Source organism: Bidens hawaiensis, unplaced genomic scaffold (genome assembly GCF_021521415.1).
Source record: "Bidens hawaiensis isolate Kalapana, Puna unplaced genomic scaffold, B.hawaiensis_p1.1 tig00020520_1, whole genome shotgun sequence".
NCBI lineage: Eukaryota > Viridiplantae > Streptophyta > Magnoliopsida > Asterales > Asteraceae > Bidens > Bidens hawaiensis.
Window position 1 is genome coordinate 414,331 of NW_027493137.1, and position 18,110 is coordinate 432,440.

Sequence of the window (18,110 nt, forward strand, 5' to 3'; positions counted from 1 at the left end):
AAAGTGATCAAAATTAGTTGATGCCATCTTACTCAACGCGTCAGCGGACTTGTTTTCGCTGCGCGAGATGTGTATGATTCTGAAGAAGTCAAACTGCTCAACGAACTTTTTTGCCTGCTCTAGATATAGAGGCATTGTGTTCTCCTTGGCGTCATATAGGCCGTTGACCTGAGCAGCTACCAAGTAAGAATCAACATGGGCCTCTAGCCTTTTAACTCCAAACTTGCGCGCAATGCGCAGACCAGCCAGCAGGGCTTCATACTCAGCCTCATTGTTGGTACTCTTGAAGTCCAACCTAATAGCATAAGTATATTCATGATTATCAGGGTCCACCAGTTTGAGGCCTGCGCCGGACCCTTCGCTGTTGGAGGCTCCATCAGTGAATAGCCTCCAAACATCTTCTTCATCATTTGCTCGCGGAGGGTCTACCTCGCGCTGAGCTTCTTCAATCTTTCCCTCTAGGATTTCCGTGATGAAATCCGTCAAAACTTGACCCTTTATCGCTGGACGGGGCTTATAAGTGATCGTGTGTTCACCTAATTCCAGCGCCCACTTTGTCAGCCTTCCGGATAGCGCAGGGCGTCGCAAGACTTGCTGGATGTTGTAACCTGTCAGAACTTCAATCGGATGACCATTGAAGTATCTGTGAAGCTTGCGCGACGCGTTTGTTAGTGACAAAACTAACTTTTCCATGATGGAATAGCGCGTCTCAGGGTCTGTCAGTACCCGACTCACATAGTATATTGGCGTTTGGATCCCCTTGCGATCCACCAATAATACTGCGCCGATGGCGCGGTCTCCAGCTGACAAGTACAATGTAAGGGTTTCGCCAGGAAGTGGAGCTGTGAGCGCGGGCAGCTTTATGAGACATTCTTTTATCTCACTGAAAGCTTGCTCAGCTTCAGGCGTCCACTTGAATTGGCTCTTCTTCAAGCAATTCCTCAAAGTGTTAACGAATGGAGTAGATTTGCTGGCGTGGTTCGCTAGGAACCTGTTGATTGACACCAATCTACCATTCAGCTTCTGAACCTCTTTCATGGTGGATGGTGAAGGCATGTCAAGGATGGCTTCCACCTTTTCAGGGCTCACCTTGAAACCATCCTTAGTGACCATTACACCTAGAAATTTCCCCTCTTCCGCGCCGAAAGTACATTTGCTCGGGTTGAGCTTCATGTTAACTTCCGTTAGGCGCTGAAGAGTTTCCTCGATGTCTTTGAGCATTTGTCTCTCCTCCCTGCTCTTGATCACCAAATCATCAACGTAGACTTCTAGATTTCTTCCGATTTGTTCACTGAAAACCGAATCCATAAGTCTCTGATAGGTTGCGCCCGCATTCTTTAAACCAAAGGGCATTTTTGTGTAACAAAAAACACCCTTGTCGGTTCTGAAGGCAGTCTTGTCTTCATCCTGTGGTGCCATTTGAATCTGGTGATAGCCTTTGTAGGCATCCAGGAAACATTTGAGCTTGAATGGCGCCACGGAGTCCACCTTTGCGTCGATGTTTGGGAGGGGGTAACAGTCTTTCGGACATGTTTTGTTGAGGTCCTTGAAGTCAATACACATTCTCCATGACCCGTTGCTTTTCTTTACCATCACAGGATTGGCTACCCACGTCTGGTATCGGATCGGGCGGATGATGTTTGCGCGCAACAGGTCCTCCACTTGCTCATTCATGGCCTTCGCCTTTTCATCCCCCATGATTCTCTTTTTCTGAGCAATTGGCTCCACCGACTTGAACGTGTTAAGAGAATGTTGCGCCAAGTCTCGCGGGACCCCCGTCATATCGGAGTGTTGCCACGCGAAAACCGACGTGTATTTTGTGAGCAACTTTTTCATTCTCAATCTCGTTTCGTCTGAAATGGTAGCGCCAATTGTGACCGTTTGCTCTGGGAATTTTGGGTTTAAAATCCACTTCTCTGGCGCATTGTCAGCCATTGGAAGTTTCATTCTCCCTTCCCGCGGCGTGCTTGTCACTGCGCACAAATGATCGCGGTAAACAAATGTTACGCCTGTTGGTGTAGGGAACCCCAATGCGCCGTGCGCTGGCGACGGTACAGCATTAAATTGGGCAATCGTTCCCCTACCCAGGATCATATTGTGGCATGATGTGGTGGGCAAGACCAAGAAGTTGACAACTTCGGCTCGCTTGTGCTCATCATCCCCCATAGTTAGTTCAAACTGAATCTGGCCTAGGGGATGTATGATTTCATTTGAGACACCACAGATTGGTGCGTTCACAATTTCGAGCCGCGCTTGGTCTGCCGGGTCTAGCTTTCTGAAACATTGCTCATACATAATGTCAGATTCGCTTCCAGTGTCCACCAGGACCTTTGACACTTCGTAATGAGCGATGTGTGTGGTGATGACGAGAGGACTGCTTATTGAAGGGCCTCCCCTGATTCTTGGGAAGATGACTTGCTGCTCGCGCCAATCTCCGTGGATTTGCGCGCTTCTCTTTTTTGACGTCTGCCCTTGTCGTCCCCCCTCAGCCACACAGATTCTTTTGTATTTCTTACTGGCAGAGGCTCCTTCCGGTTGCTCATCTTCTATTCTTTGGTTTTTCACCAAGTGAGCCAGCCTGCCAGATTTTACATCCTTCTCGATCGCATCCTTTAAATGATGGCATGCGTCGGTGTTGTGGCCCGGGGACCTGTGAAATTCACAATATTTGCCACTGTTTTGCGGTCCCTTGTAGTGTAGCTGCTTGGGGGGGCTTGAATTGGACATTCTCAGTACTTAACACCTGTGAAGGTGTTTTAGTGAGGGGTGTCCATATTCTTGGCAGAGGTCTGCTAGGATCTCTGCCGCCCTCCCTCTTGTCACCCTCCCCGCGATTACGCACTTCTTTTTGGGGCTGGGGTGAGGTTGGTTGCGCTTGTTTTTCCGCGGAAGAAAAACTTGTTGGCTGCAACCTGGACCATACAGAGTTCTGTTTGGCCCTCTTCTCTTTGCTGCGCGGTGATTCTTCCTGATGCGCTCTTTCTCTTGCCCTATCTTGGGCAATCTGTTTCTCATTTCTCGCGAAAACTCGCGATGCCTCCATTAACTTGGCCCACGTGGTGGGCATACCATCTTTGCTTACGAGAGCCCGGCGGAGTTGATCACTGCGCGCGCCTTGTATAAAGGCCACGCACAGGAGCTGCTCAGTTATACCCCCGATTGCCAGGGATTCCTGATTGAAACGAGTGATGTAATCTTCAATCGTTTCATCATTCCTGCGTATGCAGTGCATGATGTCATCAGGATCGCGCGTGTGCCTGCGCTGCTGTACGAAGTGGGCTTGGAACTTTTCTAATAGTTCCTCGAACCCATCAATTTGCCCTGTCGGCAAGCTCTCGAACCATACCCACGCTGCGCCCGTGAGGCAGCGAGCAAACATATGACACCATGTTGGCATCGTCCAGCTCTCTAGGTTTCCCGTGTTATAGAAACCTTGCAAAAAGTCATCTGGATCTGTTGTGCCATCATATTTGCCCAGACCACTTGGCATCTTTGTCTTGTGCTGGATGGGAGCCTGCGCGATGCGCGCAGTAAACTTTGAGTGTTTTACCAGGATGGCTGGTCTGTAGGGCGTGGTTACGTCCACTTGCCCTCTGACCGGTGGGCTGTACGGCATGTGCAGATCCAGATCTGCTCTGGCTCCAGGCGCCATGTTCACAGGCGCGCGGAGCTGTGAGCCTCCTGCATGAGTATCCCGTGTCTTCCTCATGCTATGCACTTCTTCATCACTGAACTCAGTGTGTGCAGTGTGAACAGAATGTCCTTCTTCCGGTGCGCGCGGCCTCTTTGTAGTCTGCTTATCAAAAGCTTGCCTTTGTGTTTGGTCGGCTAGCTTCTTCTGCTTGACCATTTCGTTGTACTTTTCAATCAGACGCCGCTGCTCGTTTATGAGCCATTCATTCGGATCATTTGCTTCATCTTCTGGACCCATTGGTCCTTTCAGCTTCGCGCCGGCCATATTTTGTAACGTGAGATCGTCTGGAGGAGTTTCAGTCTGGCCGTGAGGGGTTGTGACGAAGGGACGGTTGCTGGTGGTACGCGTAGAATCACGCGGTACCCTCAGAACCTGCTGTCCGTCGTTAACACCCTCACGTTCAATATCCTCCAGAGCTTGATCAACGTTACGAACGCCAGAAACCATGGTGATTGATTTTTTTTTTATATAGATCTGATGAGATCTGATTGCCGTTTGTAACAGTGGATGGCGCCAATGAAGAAACGTGGATCTTCTCACTGGTAGCAGATCTACTTTCCTCGGGTGTGATTATACTATTTCACCGATGGTTCTTCTGGATCAGTGTTCTTCCACCTACAAAATGAACAGCGCCGTTACTTACCCCTCAGAAAGGGACAGAGGGGTCCTCTTTGGGGTAACCCTCCGGCGTGAGAATCAGTATATTTGTGGAGAAGATAATAATGTGTGTCAGAGAATCTCAAGAGTATTGCTTAATTGCTCAATACCCTTTGGTTGTGAGACTGTGTGATTGTATGTAACTGACTGTGAATGAATGTGATTCAATATGATTGAATGTGTTATCACTGCTTGTAACTGTCAATGATTGAGTATGAATGTGTCATCAAAGTGGAGTTGATGCTGTATTTATAGTGCTAAGGTTACCACCGGTTGGGCTCAACCTCGTTGGCTTCCTCCAATCGCACTGCGCCACGTGTCCTCTGGGACACCTGGCGCTTTCTCGTTGGTTGTAATCACGTGGTAACACATGTGTCATGCTGAGTTGTCGACCTTTCATTTGGCAGCTATCAACATCAGCATATTCTTTCTCCTTAAAAAGATGCCTTCTGGAAGGTTGTCTGACGTGCACAATCAAGGTTGCCCTAATCCTGATTTGGATAAGGACGAGGTTGATTATGCGCACGTGTGATATGCGCCCATCCTGAGGATGCGCGAGGTCTTCTCTTTATTCTCACGCGCAGATATTTCATGCGCAGATGTGATATGTACGAGCATGTGATATGCGCCGCGCGCTGATGCGCTGCGCGCATATGTGATGCGCGAGCATATGTGTGCCTGGGCAGATGCGATATACACGGGCATGTGATATGCGCCGCGCGCTGATGCGCCGCGCGCATATGTGATGCGCGAGCATATGTGTGCCTGGGCATATGATGCCTGAGCATGTTTTGTATGCGCCATGCGCATAGGTTTTGGCTTTGTGCCTTCATAATGTCTTTATCTTGTGGGTTGACCCGCCTTGCTCGGTGTTGAGGCGGGTACATACCTCTTCAGTAACAATTAAAACCGTTTCATAATTGACCCAATTTCTATATGTTTCCTAATTTTGTTCCACATTTCAAGCTCTTTCAAAATTCAAAATTATATGCCATTGACTTGTAATTTCGAAATCAATATATTTTATATTTAACTAACCAAATATATTAATCATGTAACTTATAATGGATACTGTGTGGTTGTAATTTTAGGAACACATTTCTTTTTTATTTAATTAACTATCCGAAAATATTAGTCCTATTGCATGTCTATATATACAGTGTCTTGGACACACGAATTTCACATCATCACACCACCTTTTGCAATATCATATTTGTTAGTTTGTAAGATAGGTTTTTTTTTTCAGTAACTATCATTGGATATCATTGAATCATCCCGTACAAAATACTATTGGATCAAACGGTTATCTTCTCCCTTTCTTTAGTACATGCTATTCACTTTGTTAAATTTGTTTGTAATTTTTTAAAATCTCTCTTATTATTTTGACCAATAATTACACTTTCTATATATGTAAATCCTATTGAGATTTTTTTTTCAAATAATTTTGACCAATATTCTTAAACTGCTTCTTACCAATAACCGTTTGAATTTAAAATTTTCCAAATTATTTGATAGTGTTAATTTTCTGAAATGTAAATATGTGTTGCCTTATCAATCATCATGTAATAGTTATTTAGTTTCCTTAAAATAATTGCAAATTATTTAATTTTAGTACCATCATTTTATTAATACAAGTGTACAATATTTTTCAAACAAACTCTCATACGAATTAGAGGTTTTCCTTATTCAAAAAAACAAAGTACTTATTTTTAATTAGTTATGTTTAATTGTCTATTGACATTTCCTTAGACGATGCGTAGTGGGGCGCTATGCCACCCCATTGAGCCTGTAGCACCGTGAACACCGCTCTTGGGACGCTATGGGTGCTATGGAGTGGAAGGTGAGTGGTGCTTGTGCATTTATTTTTATAATAATAATAATAAATTAATAATGTTGTAATGATTTGAAGAGGCTTCATCCACTACACTCATTTTAGCCATAAAACCCTATGGTAACGTGACATCACATGACGCATAATGCGCATATAGAAGCACAATCTATTTAAGGTTTGCACATTTTTAAAAATTAAAAAAAAACTCACCATAAATTTTAACAAAAGAAATTAGTAAGTGCTTTAACATGTGTCCTCTGTATTTCAATTATCTATTCATACTCATTCACATCAAAGGATTGTAATGAAATTTACATTTCTAATAACAGATGCAGAAACAACATAGAGAGAGTTATTCTACTTTAGGAGTTGCCTAATTTATCTACATATCTAATGGATTAGGTCCATATTTTCAGGTCTTCAAATCATTCTATATTTTATTTTCTATATTCTATATGTTAGGTTAGTCTTTATAAGCACACAAACCCTTTTGTTTGTGATTTATTACTTCTAACATCTAAACGACAAATATGTTATCGTGTCAAACTATAATTCGCCTGCTATTATGATGCAATTTAGATGCATCACCTGTGGGTGTGAATGCAGTTATGTCCTTCAACACGCATCGAATGGATAATCTTTTTGTGAACACTTCATCAAACAAGACACTTTACATAAATTGTTCGTAAACCCGACTACTCAAGCCAAGTATTCTTTCAATTTCCAACCCTATATTTTTTCCTACTTTTGATCAGGTATATATTTATTTTTCTATGCATGTTGGTTTGATATGCTAGGAGCCATTTTTTTACAAGATTTTTTGTTTGATATTCCAGCTTCGAGTAGTAATTTGGGAGTGCGTTTTCGTGAATTTTCATTTCCCTTTTCTAGACTTGTATATTCAAGATTAGCATCATCCTATAGCCTATAGCTTATTGTTTAAATTGGTCATTTTTATTGCTTTGCATTGTAACTTATTAATGGAACCAATTGCATATTGTTTTACATTAACCGGTTAGGTTCAAGCTAAAATGGGTTGGGAAGGGCCGAGTTAAGCTAATCATGTTAACTTGTACAATTATGTTTAGTTGATCGCTTTGAATGTTCAACCCCTATAGGTGTGGATGCCATGTTAAATGAGCAACACTTGTGGGCTAAAGGGTGGTTCGGTTTGATCTTAAAGGGGTGGTTTGGAGGAGATCATAACTAAAGTGACTTAAAAGAAAACTAAGTCATACTTGGTGGCTAAGTTCCCTTAATGGATAAGTATTTTTAGTATCCATAATGGATGACACTTTGTAATATGGATAAGTCTTGCTAGTAGATAAGTTTCTTTATTTCAATAGGATAAGGATAAGGATTGGTATAAGTTTCAAAGTCTTACTAGAAAAGTTTCCTTACTCCTTAAGTTTTTGTTTGCCTATGTAAGTCTTGTATGGTTTAGTTGTAGAAATAATCAAGTGTGTCTTGAATTGAGTATAAGTTTGTCTTATATCTCTCTTTTCTTGTTTTCAAATAATAAGAAAACACTCGTGTGTTTGAGCAAATATTGTTCGATCGTGTATTGGGTCTTGGATTTGTTTACTGTTTCACTTGCATTCAAGTTGTTGGAGGCGTGAAGAAATTGAACAATCAAAACTACAACACGTGGTCAACCTATATGAGTTCGTATCTATAGGGTCAAGATCTGTGGGAAGTTGTTCAAGGGTCAGACACCACCCAACCGAGAATCGACACTAATGGGGCGATCAACAAGTGGAAAGTAAAGGTTGGAAAAGCTATGTTCGCGTTGAAAACAACGATTGAGGAAGAGCTTTTGGATCACGTCCGAGACCTAGCAATACCAAAGGTAGCATGGGATGCTTTGGCGGCACTTTTCTCCTAGAAAAATGACGTGAAGCTTCAGCTTCTTGAAAACGAACTTTTGTCAATCACTCAAAAAGATCTCACGATTCCGCAATATTTTCACAAGGTCAAGACCTTGTGTCGTGAGATTGGGGAGCTTGATCCGGAAGCAAGAGTTGGAGATGCTAGAATGAAACGAATCTTAATACATGGTTTAAGAACCGAGTATCGAAGTTTCGTAGCCGCGGTTCAAGGATGGCCGAAAACAACCATCCTTGGTTGAATTCGAGAATCTTCTCGCAAGCCAAGAAGACGTGGCTAAACAGATGGGTGACATCTCGATTTCAAGCCCGAAGATCGAGACCGAAGCCTTGTATGCCTATCGGGGGAAGGGAAAATTCCGACCAAGCAAAAATCAAGGACGAAAGTGGAACGACCAATACAAGAAGTCGGATAACTACAAATCCGTACAAATCTCAAATCAGCGAGAACCGATGAATGACAAGAAGTCGGGAAAATCCGGTAAGCGATTTCCATATAAGTGCTATAATTATGGCAAACGTGGACACATGTCCAAAGATTGCCGGGGGAAGTCGGATGGTGAATGGAATGCTGCCACAGTTTGAGAGGAAGTGGCTTGGGACGCCAAAGCCTATTTTATAGCCGAAGAACATGTGATGGCCTTAACCGCGAACACCAAAACCGAAGACAATCCTTTGGATGATTGGATTGTTGATTCCGGGTGTTCGAACCACATGACCGGAGAAAAGGCGAAGCTAAGAAACCCGGTCAAATATGAAGGTAATCGAGTGATTGTAATAGCCGACAACTCGAAACACAAAATCGCACACGTTCGTGACATACGATTCAAACCACATAAACAAGGGGAATATGTATTAAACGATGTCTACCATGTTCCGGGTGTGAAAAAGAATCTACTATCGGTCCCTTAGATTACGTCTACGGGTCGATACGTTTTATCTGGTCCAAATGATGTCAATGTGTTCGATAAGTTCGAAACCTCGTCCAAAGCCATAATGCAAGGAAAGAAAAACGAGACGGTGTACGTTCTTTCCGCATGAACGGAGACGGTCCCAAGCATCGATCTATGGCACCAACGTCTCGGTCAAATTGGGTACGATAACTTGTCTTAATGATCGAAAAGTCTCTTGTAGCCGGAATTCTGAAGATGGATGTCCAAACAGGCATGGTGTGTTCCGGTTGCCAATTCGGTAAGGCTCACGCACAACCGTTTGAAAGCTCAAGTTATGAAGCCATGAAGCCCATGGAGCTAATTCATACCGATGCGTTCGGTCCAGTGAAACAAGCTTCAATAATGGGTATGAAGTATATGATTACGTTCATTGATGATTTTTCTAGATACCTTTTGGTATATTTTATGAAATAAAAATCGGAAGCTTTTATGAATTCAAAGAATTTAAAAGCGTGGCGGAAAGGGAGGCCAAGATTAATATCGAGTGCCTTCGATCCGACAACGAAGGCGAGTATACATCGAAGGAGTTTGATGAATATCTCAAAGAGTGCAAGATTAAATGCCAATTAACTTGCTCAATTACTCCGCAACCAAACGTAGTCTCCGAAAGAAAGAACCAAACCCTAACTGAGCTCTCAGGTAGCATGATTCACGGCAAAAATGTACCGGGTATTGTGAACCGCAACCTATATATCTAACCACTTACCATAACAAAGTATGAAGAATATATCACTGTTTGAAAAGTTGTTCAAAATTAAATCGGAGGTTAGCCATATGAAGGTGTTTGGGTGTGTATGCTACGTATTCATACTGAGCCATCTTAGACACAAGATGGAAAAGAAAGTAACAAGGTTCATCTTTGTTGGGTATGATCCGGAACGAAAAGGGTGGCGATGTTGCGACCCAGATACGGGGAGAATATATGTTTCTTGACACGTTGTATTTGACGAAATGTCGTCACGGCGGTTCTAAAATCGAGAAGTGTTACCGGATTCTGAAAAATTGAAAGAGAAGCTTGAAACCGAAGTAACTTTCAATCTTGGAGAAGTAGAATCAGACAACGAGAAAGATGGGTCGGACCATGTCGAGAACGTTGGGACAGTCTAAATTGAAGATTCGACGAACTCTGCGCCAAGCCAAAGTTCAAACCAATGCCCATGCCAAACTGGCCAAAGTCCCTCGGCCCAACAATTCGAACCATCGAATTCCGAAAAGCATGGGTTAAGGCGATCGAGTCGTCAAAGAAAACCAAATCCTCGGTATGCTAATGTGGCAACTGTGGAGATTGAAGAGACCGAACCGGAATCTTTCGAAGAGGCGAAAGAAAACCGAAAGTGGATAGTGGCAATGGAAGAAGACATCAAAGCCTTAGTGACGAACCAAACTTGGGAATTAGTTCCCCGAGTAGATAACATAAACACGATATCGTGCAATTGGGTGTTCAAAATCAAAAGAAAAGCGGACGGATCAGTCAAGCGATAGAAGGCACGTCTTGTAGCTCGCGGGTTTTTACAATAACACGGGCTCGATTATGACGAGACGTTTAGCCCGGTTGCCAAATTAACCACGGTTCGGGTATTACTTGCAATCGCAGCAAATAAGGAACGGAGCATGTGGCAAATGGATGTGAGCAACGCTTATTTGTACGGAAACCTTGATCATGTACTTTACATGGATCAACCGAAAGGTTTTGAGAACAAAGAGCGCCCAAGTTATGTTTGCAAATTGAAGAACACGTTGTACAACCTAAAACAATCACCAATGGTATGGTTTGGGAAAATAGGAGAGTTCCTAGAACACAATGGTTTCGTGTCTACCGTAGCCGATACTAGCCTGTTCGTTCGGTCCGAAGAAGACAAGGTGGCGATTGTCCTAGTGTATGTTGACGACTTGATTATCACGGGAAATTTAATTACTGTGATTGCTTAGTTAAAAGAAAACTTGTGTACCCGGTTTCACATGAAAGACTTGGGAAGGTTAAGTCATTTTTTCGGATTGGAGTTAAAGTATGAACCAAATGGGGTTGTGTTACACCAACACAAGTATTCGGTTGAACTTTTAAGTAGGTTTGGCATGTCGAGTTGCAAACCAGCGATTACTCCAATAGAAACCAATTTACAACTTCGAGCGGATGAAGGAAAAGAGTTGACGGATACAACTATGTATCGGAAATTGGTGGGAAGTCTTATTTACTTAACACTTACTAGACCGGATATATCATATGCGGTAGGAGTGTTAAGTCGGTTCATGCATAATCCGAAGAAACCGCATCTTGATGGTGTTAGAAGGGTGTTACGGTACGTTAAAGGAACACCTAGCTTTGGAGTCATGTTTAAGAGGGAGTCAAGAATCGAATTGGTTGGGTATTGTCATGCTGATTATGCCCAAGACTTGACTACCATAAGGTCGACAACTGTGTATGTGTTTTTGATTGGGTCAGGAGCTGTAACGTGAAGCAACAAAAGGCAACCAACAGCTTCGTTAACCACAACCGGAGCCGAGTATAGGGCAGCAGCAATGGCTGCTCAAGAGTGTATGTGGTTGGTACAATTGTTGAAGGACCTAAATCAAAGTGTTAACTCGAGTGTGAAAATTTATTGTAATAATATATCATCAATAATGCTAGCCGAGAATCCCACATTTCATGCAAGAACAACACACATAGAAGTTCACTATCAATTCATTAGAGAAAAGATACTCAAGGGTGAAATCGAGTTGAAGTATGTTGACACAAACGATCAAGAAGCCGATATGTTCACTAAACTGTTAACTAATGTGAAGATGGTGAAGTTTTACAATGATCTTGGGATGACGAATGCAAGTGTTGAGAGGGAGTGTTAAATGAGCAACACTTGTGGGCTAAAGGGTGGTTCGGTTTGATCTCAAAGGGTGGTTTGGAGGAGATCATAACTAAAGTGACTTAAAAGAAAACTAAGTCATACTTGGTGGCTAAGGTTCCTTAATGGATAAGTCTTTTTAGTATTCATAACGGATAAGACTTTTTAATATGGATAAGTCTTGCTAGTAGATAAGTTCCTTTATTTCAATAGGATAAAGATAAGGATTGGTGTAAGTTTCAAACTCTTACTAGATAAGTTTCTTTACTCCTTATGTTTTTGTTTGCCTATATAACACTTGTATGGTTTAGTTGTAGAAATATATCAAGTGTGTCTTGTATTGAGTATAAGTTTGTCTTATATCTCTCTTTTCTTGTTTTCAAATAATAAGAAAACACTCGTGTGTTTGAGCAAATATTGTTCAATCGTGTATTGGATCTTGGACTTGTTTATAGTTTCACTTGTTTAAAACGTAACATGCCAATCGTTTGTAATTAAATATAATTACAAAAAAAAAATAATATGTGCGTAAAATCAAACATTTATATAAATACATATTTTAAATTTCTACAAATATACAAGCATATAAGTTTACTTGACGAACTTACAAATTTCACCCGTGTAGTACACGTGTACGTATCCTATCCTCCCAATAAACATACAAGTAAATCTTTACTTATCTTAAATTATATATCTTTATTTGACAATTTCTATATTTTCATCGGTGTCAAAGACGAGTCAATAACCTAGTATCTCTATACTACATATAATATACCACTAATGAGCAAATTAAGACGTTTTTTAAGTAATTTACAAAATTTAATGCATGAGGTACAACATTAACTAGGTGCATAAGTTACATTAAATCTTACGTGCATTTGCAATTTCTTAAAATAATTACAACTTTCATCCCTTAAAATTACAACATTGGTCCTTAATCTTTTACTTATATATTATATTATTTTCACTTTTAACCCAACTACCCCTATAATTTTAAACAGTCATAGTTTTTTCATACGTTAATATTTTTAAAATAAGTGGCATCATAAAACCGAGCATTTTATTATCTTTAATTTGAGTATGATATTGTTATAGTTTTCAAAGTAAAAAAAAAGTATGCTAAAGTGTTTTGGTTTTGATGATTTTAAATTAAACCATGAACCAACTTTACACGTTTTTTTTTGTCTTCAAAAATCAAAACGAAACTGTTTCTAACTAAAACCCAACTAAGGCTAACCATTACCAACGAGTAGGTTCCGATATAGTTTGTACTTTGATAAAAATTGAGTTTAAAATTTAAAATAAGAATTATTAATCTGAATATATATTCACTTCAAACTAAGCATCAACTAATACTATAAACAAAGATAACTTTGGTCACATAAATAATAAATCTTATTAGAATAAATAGAAGGCAAAATCATAACAAGATCAAAGATTATAAAAAAACCCATACTGGAATTGGGCTAAATTAACGTTGTAATATACGAGTTTGCTCGTATTAAATAAAACTCTGGTTAACTATATTTTAACTACGTCAAATATATATTATAAAACATATCTAATGCTAAATAAGTAAATAATTAACATTTCAATATGCACGTCCAGCTCCTGTTTCATCCGTGAAACCAAACTGGTGAACGGTCTCACAATTTCAAACGGAATAACGAGCACCCAAAAATTTGTTACATGATTATCAAAGTAAGTGTTTCTAGTTTCCCGTTGAATCGCACGGGCACTCTTCTAGTATATATATATATATTATATTAAAATACATATAGGAATGATAGAATGGCCATTAACCAAAACTCCTAATAATAAGAGTTTTACAACCTTATATGCATTGTGTACAAGTGCTAAAGCTTAATTCCACTACCCCTCTTAAAAAAACGCGGCTCTTTCAAAAACACTGGATATTTGGAATTTCAAATAACATTCACAGACGCTCCTGAAACCTTAAAGCATAATTCCTCCCTTCGCTCTACTCTCGCTGCTATCTTCTCGTCGCTCTTGCTTATTTTCTTTGCTCTCCCGTAGTCATCGGCCTATCGCAACCCTAAATCCTAGAACTGATGTTTATGGTTATTTTGAGAACAATGTCTGCACTCATCTGGCCTAAATACCATCTCGATTTACTTTAGATCTACAGGTTCATATTGTATTTGTTCGATTGGTTTAAGTGTTTGTTATTGTGCTAATTAGTGAAGTTCTAGGGTAAGCTATTGATGTTTTTGTCATGTTTTTTCAATTTAGATTCTAACTGACATTTATCTATTTGTTTGTTTGGTTCTTCGATTGAAGGTATGGGAAAGCAAATCTCTATAGTAAACTGTAAGTTTACAATGCTTTTATGTGTTAATGTCATTCGTTTTCAATCTATTTTGAGTGCTTTTTACAACATCGTGAGATGCCTTAACTGCAGCTCTTTTGGGGTTCTAGATGGACTATAAACAACCAGAATTCATTCTCACCAGCTAAAGGTAAACATTTTATATGCATTATTGTTATTATTACTCTTGTCTGCAGCTGATAGAAGTGTCGGAATGAATGGGCACGGGATTGATTATTTGGCTATGGGTCTAAACGAGTTATTTAAGGTTTGAAATAGGTCAGGTCAAGTTAACCTGAAACATTTGGAAGAATTATATTTTTCAATAGTAGTATTTTCTTTTAAGTAAAATGAGTTTAAAGATTTAATCTTTGATATTATTACTTTAAAAAGTGATGTACTGACATGCTCAATTTGACTTTTAGAACTTGACCACTAATGTAAGATTCTGTAGAGTTTTAAAATTTAAAAGTAAATTGCGTTTATACTTATGATAAATAATATAAACAGGGGTTAATGCTAGAAAAAGAATAGTGGGAAAAAACTGTAATAACTCAATTGTATCTCTACAGACGTATTGGAATTTTTTAAATAAAAAGTCACTTATTCTTAAATTTTCTTAGTCCGATCACGTCAAATATATATTATGAATCACTTGCAACACATAATGGGGGTGTGCCACCTCACCCCATCACTTTTCATCACTAATGATGGAATTTTAGTGGGGGTGATGGTGTGATTTTGTTTTTTTTGTTTTTGTTTTTTTATCGATCCATCACCAACACAAAATAATAATAATAATAATAATAATAATAATAATGAACAACACCAACACTATACTCTTCATTTCCGTTATCACACTCTCTATCTCCATCACAACACCGTTAAACTCCGACGGCCTTTCATTACTCGTACTCAAAGCCGCCGTTAACTCCGACCCATCAAACTCACTTTCAACCTGGAAAGACTACGACCCGACTCCATGCCACTGGTCCGGTATCACCTCCAACTCCGAACACCTGTCACCACCATAACCTTACCTCGCCGGAACCTCTCCGACTACCTTCCGTCGGAGCTAGGCACACTTATCTCTCTACAACACCTCAACGGTCGGCCAACGGTCAAATTTCTCGGGGATCACCATGTGATGGCCATCACGGCCGCACCCCATCACCAGTGATGGGTGACCGACGCCGATGTTCAAACACCCATCACGCGTGATGGGGCTCACATCACGGACCACCCCGTCCCCCCTTATGATGATTTTCTCTCTCTGCATGCAATGCACATGTTAATTCATCTATCATTTTAAAACGTCTATAACTTTTTCATACAAATTTTTTTTAGAAATTTTTTTACCATAATAACAATCGTTTTTTTTATCTTTAATATGAATATCATATTGTTATATAAAAATAAAAAAAAGTTAGTGGGTTTTTTATATTGTGTTATTTGGTTGTCAATTTGTTTTTTTAATTGAGTTTTTCTTTACATTGTGTTATAGATTTTGATCATTTTTTTTTTTTCAATTGGTACTCATATTAAAGAAAAAACTTAAAACAAAGATTACGTGGCTTTTTTGTTCGTTATTTTGTCTTTATGGTCAACATTTGTCTTTTTTACTTATCATTGTGTTTTAGTCATAGTGATTAATATTCACTTAAGTTGAGAAAAATAATATTATGTTCCTTGTGTGTTACGGTCAAGTCATTGTGTAAGATGTAGATTTCATTGTGTTTTACGTTTCAGGTCATTGTGTTATATGTTATTTACAATTGTGTCTTTCGTTTCAGGCCATTGTGTTATATGTATTCATTATTGTGTTTTACGTTTCAGGTTATTGTGCAATATGTCTTCATCATTGTGTTTTATGTATTGGATAATTTGTTGGATTTTTCATTATATTTACATATTATTACACAACGGTGTTATTAGTATTAAAAAAACACAATGATCAGTTGAAAGACACAATAATGAAAAAACACATTAACAAACAGAAAGACAATGATAAAAAAAGACACAATAGTAAGCAAAAAGACACAATGACATGATTTTTTATTATTTTTATATAACAAAATCATACTCATATTAAAGATAAAAAACGCTTGTTATTATGGTGAATTTTATTTTTAAAAAAATATCATATGAAAAAGTTATAGACATTTCAAAATAATAGGTGAATTAACATGTGACTTCCACGTAGAGAGAGAAAATGTGTACTATTACTTTTATACCCTTTTTCCTTTAGTCCACACTTAACACATGTTAATTAATTATGGTTTCTCACGCTTTTTATTTTTGTTGGCCTTTATAAAATAACTCAACCCTCTCCTCTTAATATGTAATTTTTTATTATTGAAAGATTTTTTGTCTCAATCTAGTATACAATATATAATGAATGACCAGTATCTTAAAGTTTTAGTAATATTAGATTTATTGTTGTGTACAACACTAACTGGCATATGGAGTTTTAAAGGGTAAATCTGTCTTTTAGCCACCATCCTCTAAGATTTAGAAAATACTTAGAATATTGTGTCCTCATGTTTACATAAACTTTGGTTATTTAAGTTATACTTACAATTTTATCCAATCATATTTACACTAAGAAAATGAGTATTTTATTTTATTTAAATTCAATATTATAATTTATATACTTTAATATAAAAATATAAATGTTATGTGATTATCGGTGTTTGTGTTTCCTCCCATGTCACACGAACACAATTATAGTGTAAAGTTATGTGTATAAAGTTAAAATTTATAATGGTTTAATTAATTATGCAATGGTTTTTAAAAGATTTCCAATGTGTATGTGATCTGTAAATCTAATGAAAGTAATACACCCTAATTTTAGGCGTTACATATATAACATATAGAGACTTCAAATAATATAAATATTAAAAATTACCCATTGGCGTTGTTCTTGACCTCCCATCCAGCGATGTTACACGCGTCAACAAGTGCTTTCCTCCATGATTCACTTTTTGTAACATTATTCGCTTCTTGTTTGGCAAATGCTTCTCCAAAGCTCCGCTTCAGATTTCTCACCTCTGAGGGTTCCACGTCATAGAAAATGGGTATTATAACTATAAGTTGTCTATCTTCCTTACATTTCATAATATGTTCAAGTTCTTCCAAACACCATGAAGAACCTGCATAATCTTTTGAGAATATTATTACGGCAATTTGTGATTCTTCGATTGCCTTAAATAGAGATAGATGGATGGATTCACCCCGAGGAAGTGTTTGGTCATCCTTGTAAGCGTAGATTTTGTGATCTACAAGAGATGCGTAGAAATGATCTACAAATGTTTTGTGGGTATCTTCTCCTCTAAAACTAAGAAATACTTCATATTTAAACGATCAGAAGAGGAACCCAAAGCGGAGTTGGAAGAGGATGATGAAGCCATCATTGTTTGGAATTTATCTACCAAATGAAACGAAGAGCATCGACATATATTTGATCAACTGAGTAATGTTGTAGTTATATATAGATGTGTCATATGAGGGAGAGGGTTGCTTCCAGGCAATATCGCATTATACAACTGGGAATACATCCCCCAATCACTTTTGTCATAGCATAAATTAAAATACAGTAAAATTACTTGGTCGTTTTATCTGTTTATATATATATATATATATAAACGAAAACATAAAAATCCTACGTGTCGTGATGTGGTCGCTCCCTCTTTTTTTGGAATCACCAGATTTGCTTGATTTTTAAATAGAGGCTTCTCATGCATTTGACCCGAATTCATGGGCATGAGTCTTACCAAACCCTTATATTCCTTAAATGGGTTATAACATATCATTAAATTAAAAATTATTCTCATCAAATTATTGATGTAAAAATCCTATAAAATAGGATATACTAAAAATTAAGATCTTATTTATTTTAAAAAAGATATATATTATTTAAATTA

At 38.7% G+C, this 18,110-nt stretch overlaps 1 pseudogene; it reads right to left on the reverse strand.

Annotated features, from left to right (window-relative positions):
* LOC143560983 (disease resistance protein Roq1-like) overlaps positions 1-17,600 on the reverse strand; it is a 41,694-nt pseudogene extending 24,094 nt beyond the window's left edge.
* Positions 17,601-18,110: the final 510 nt, after the last annotated feature.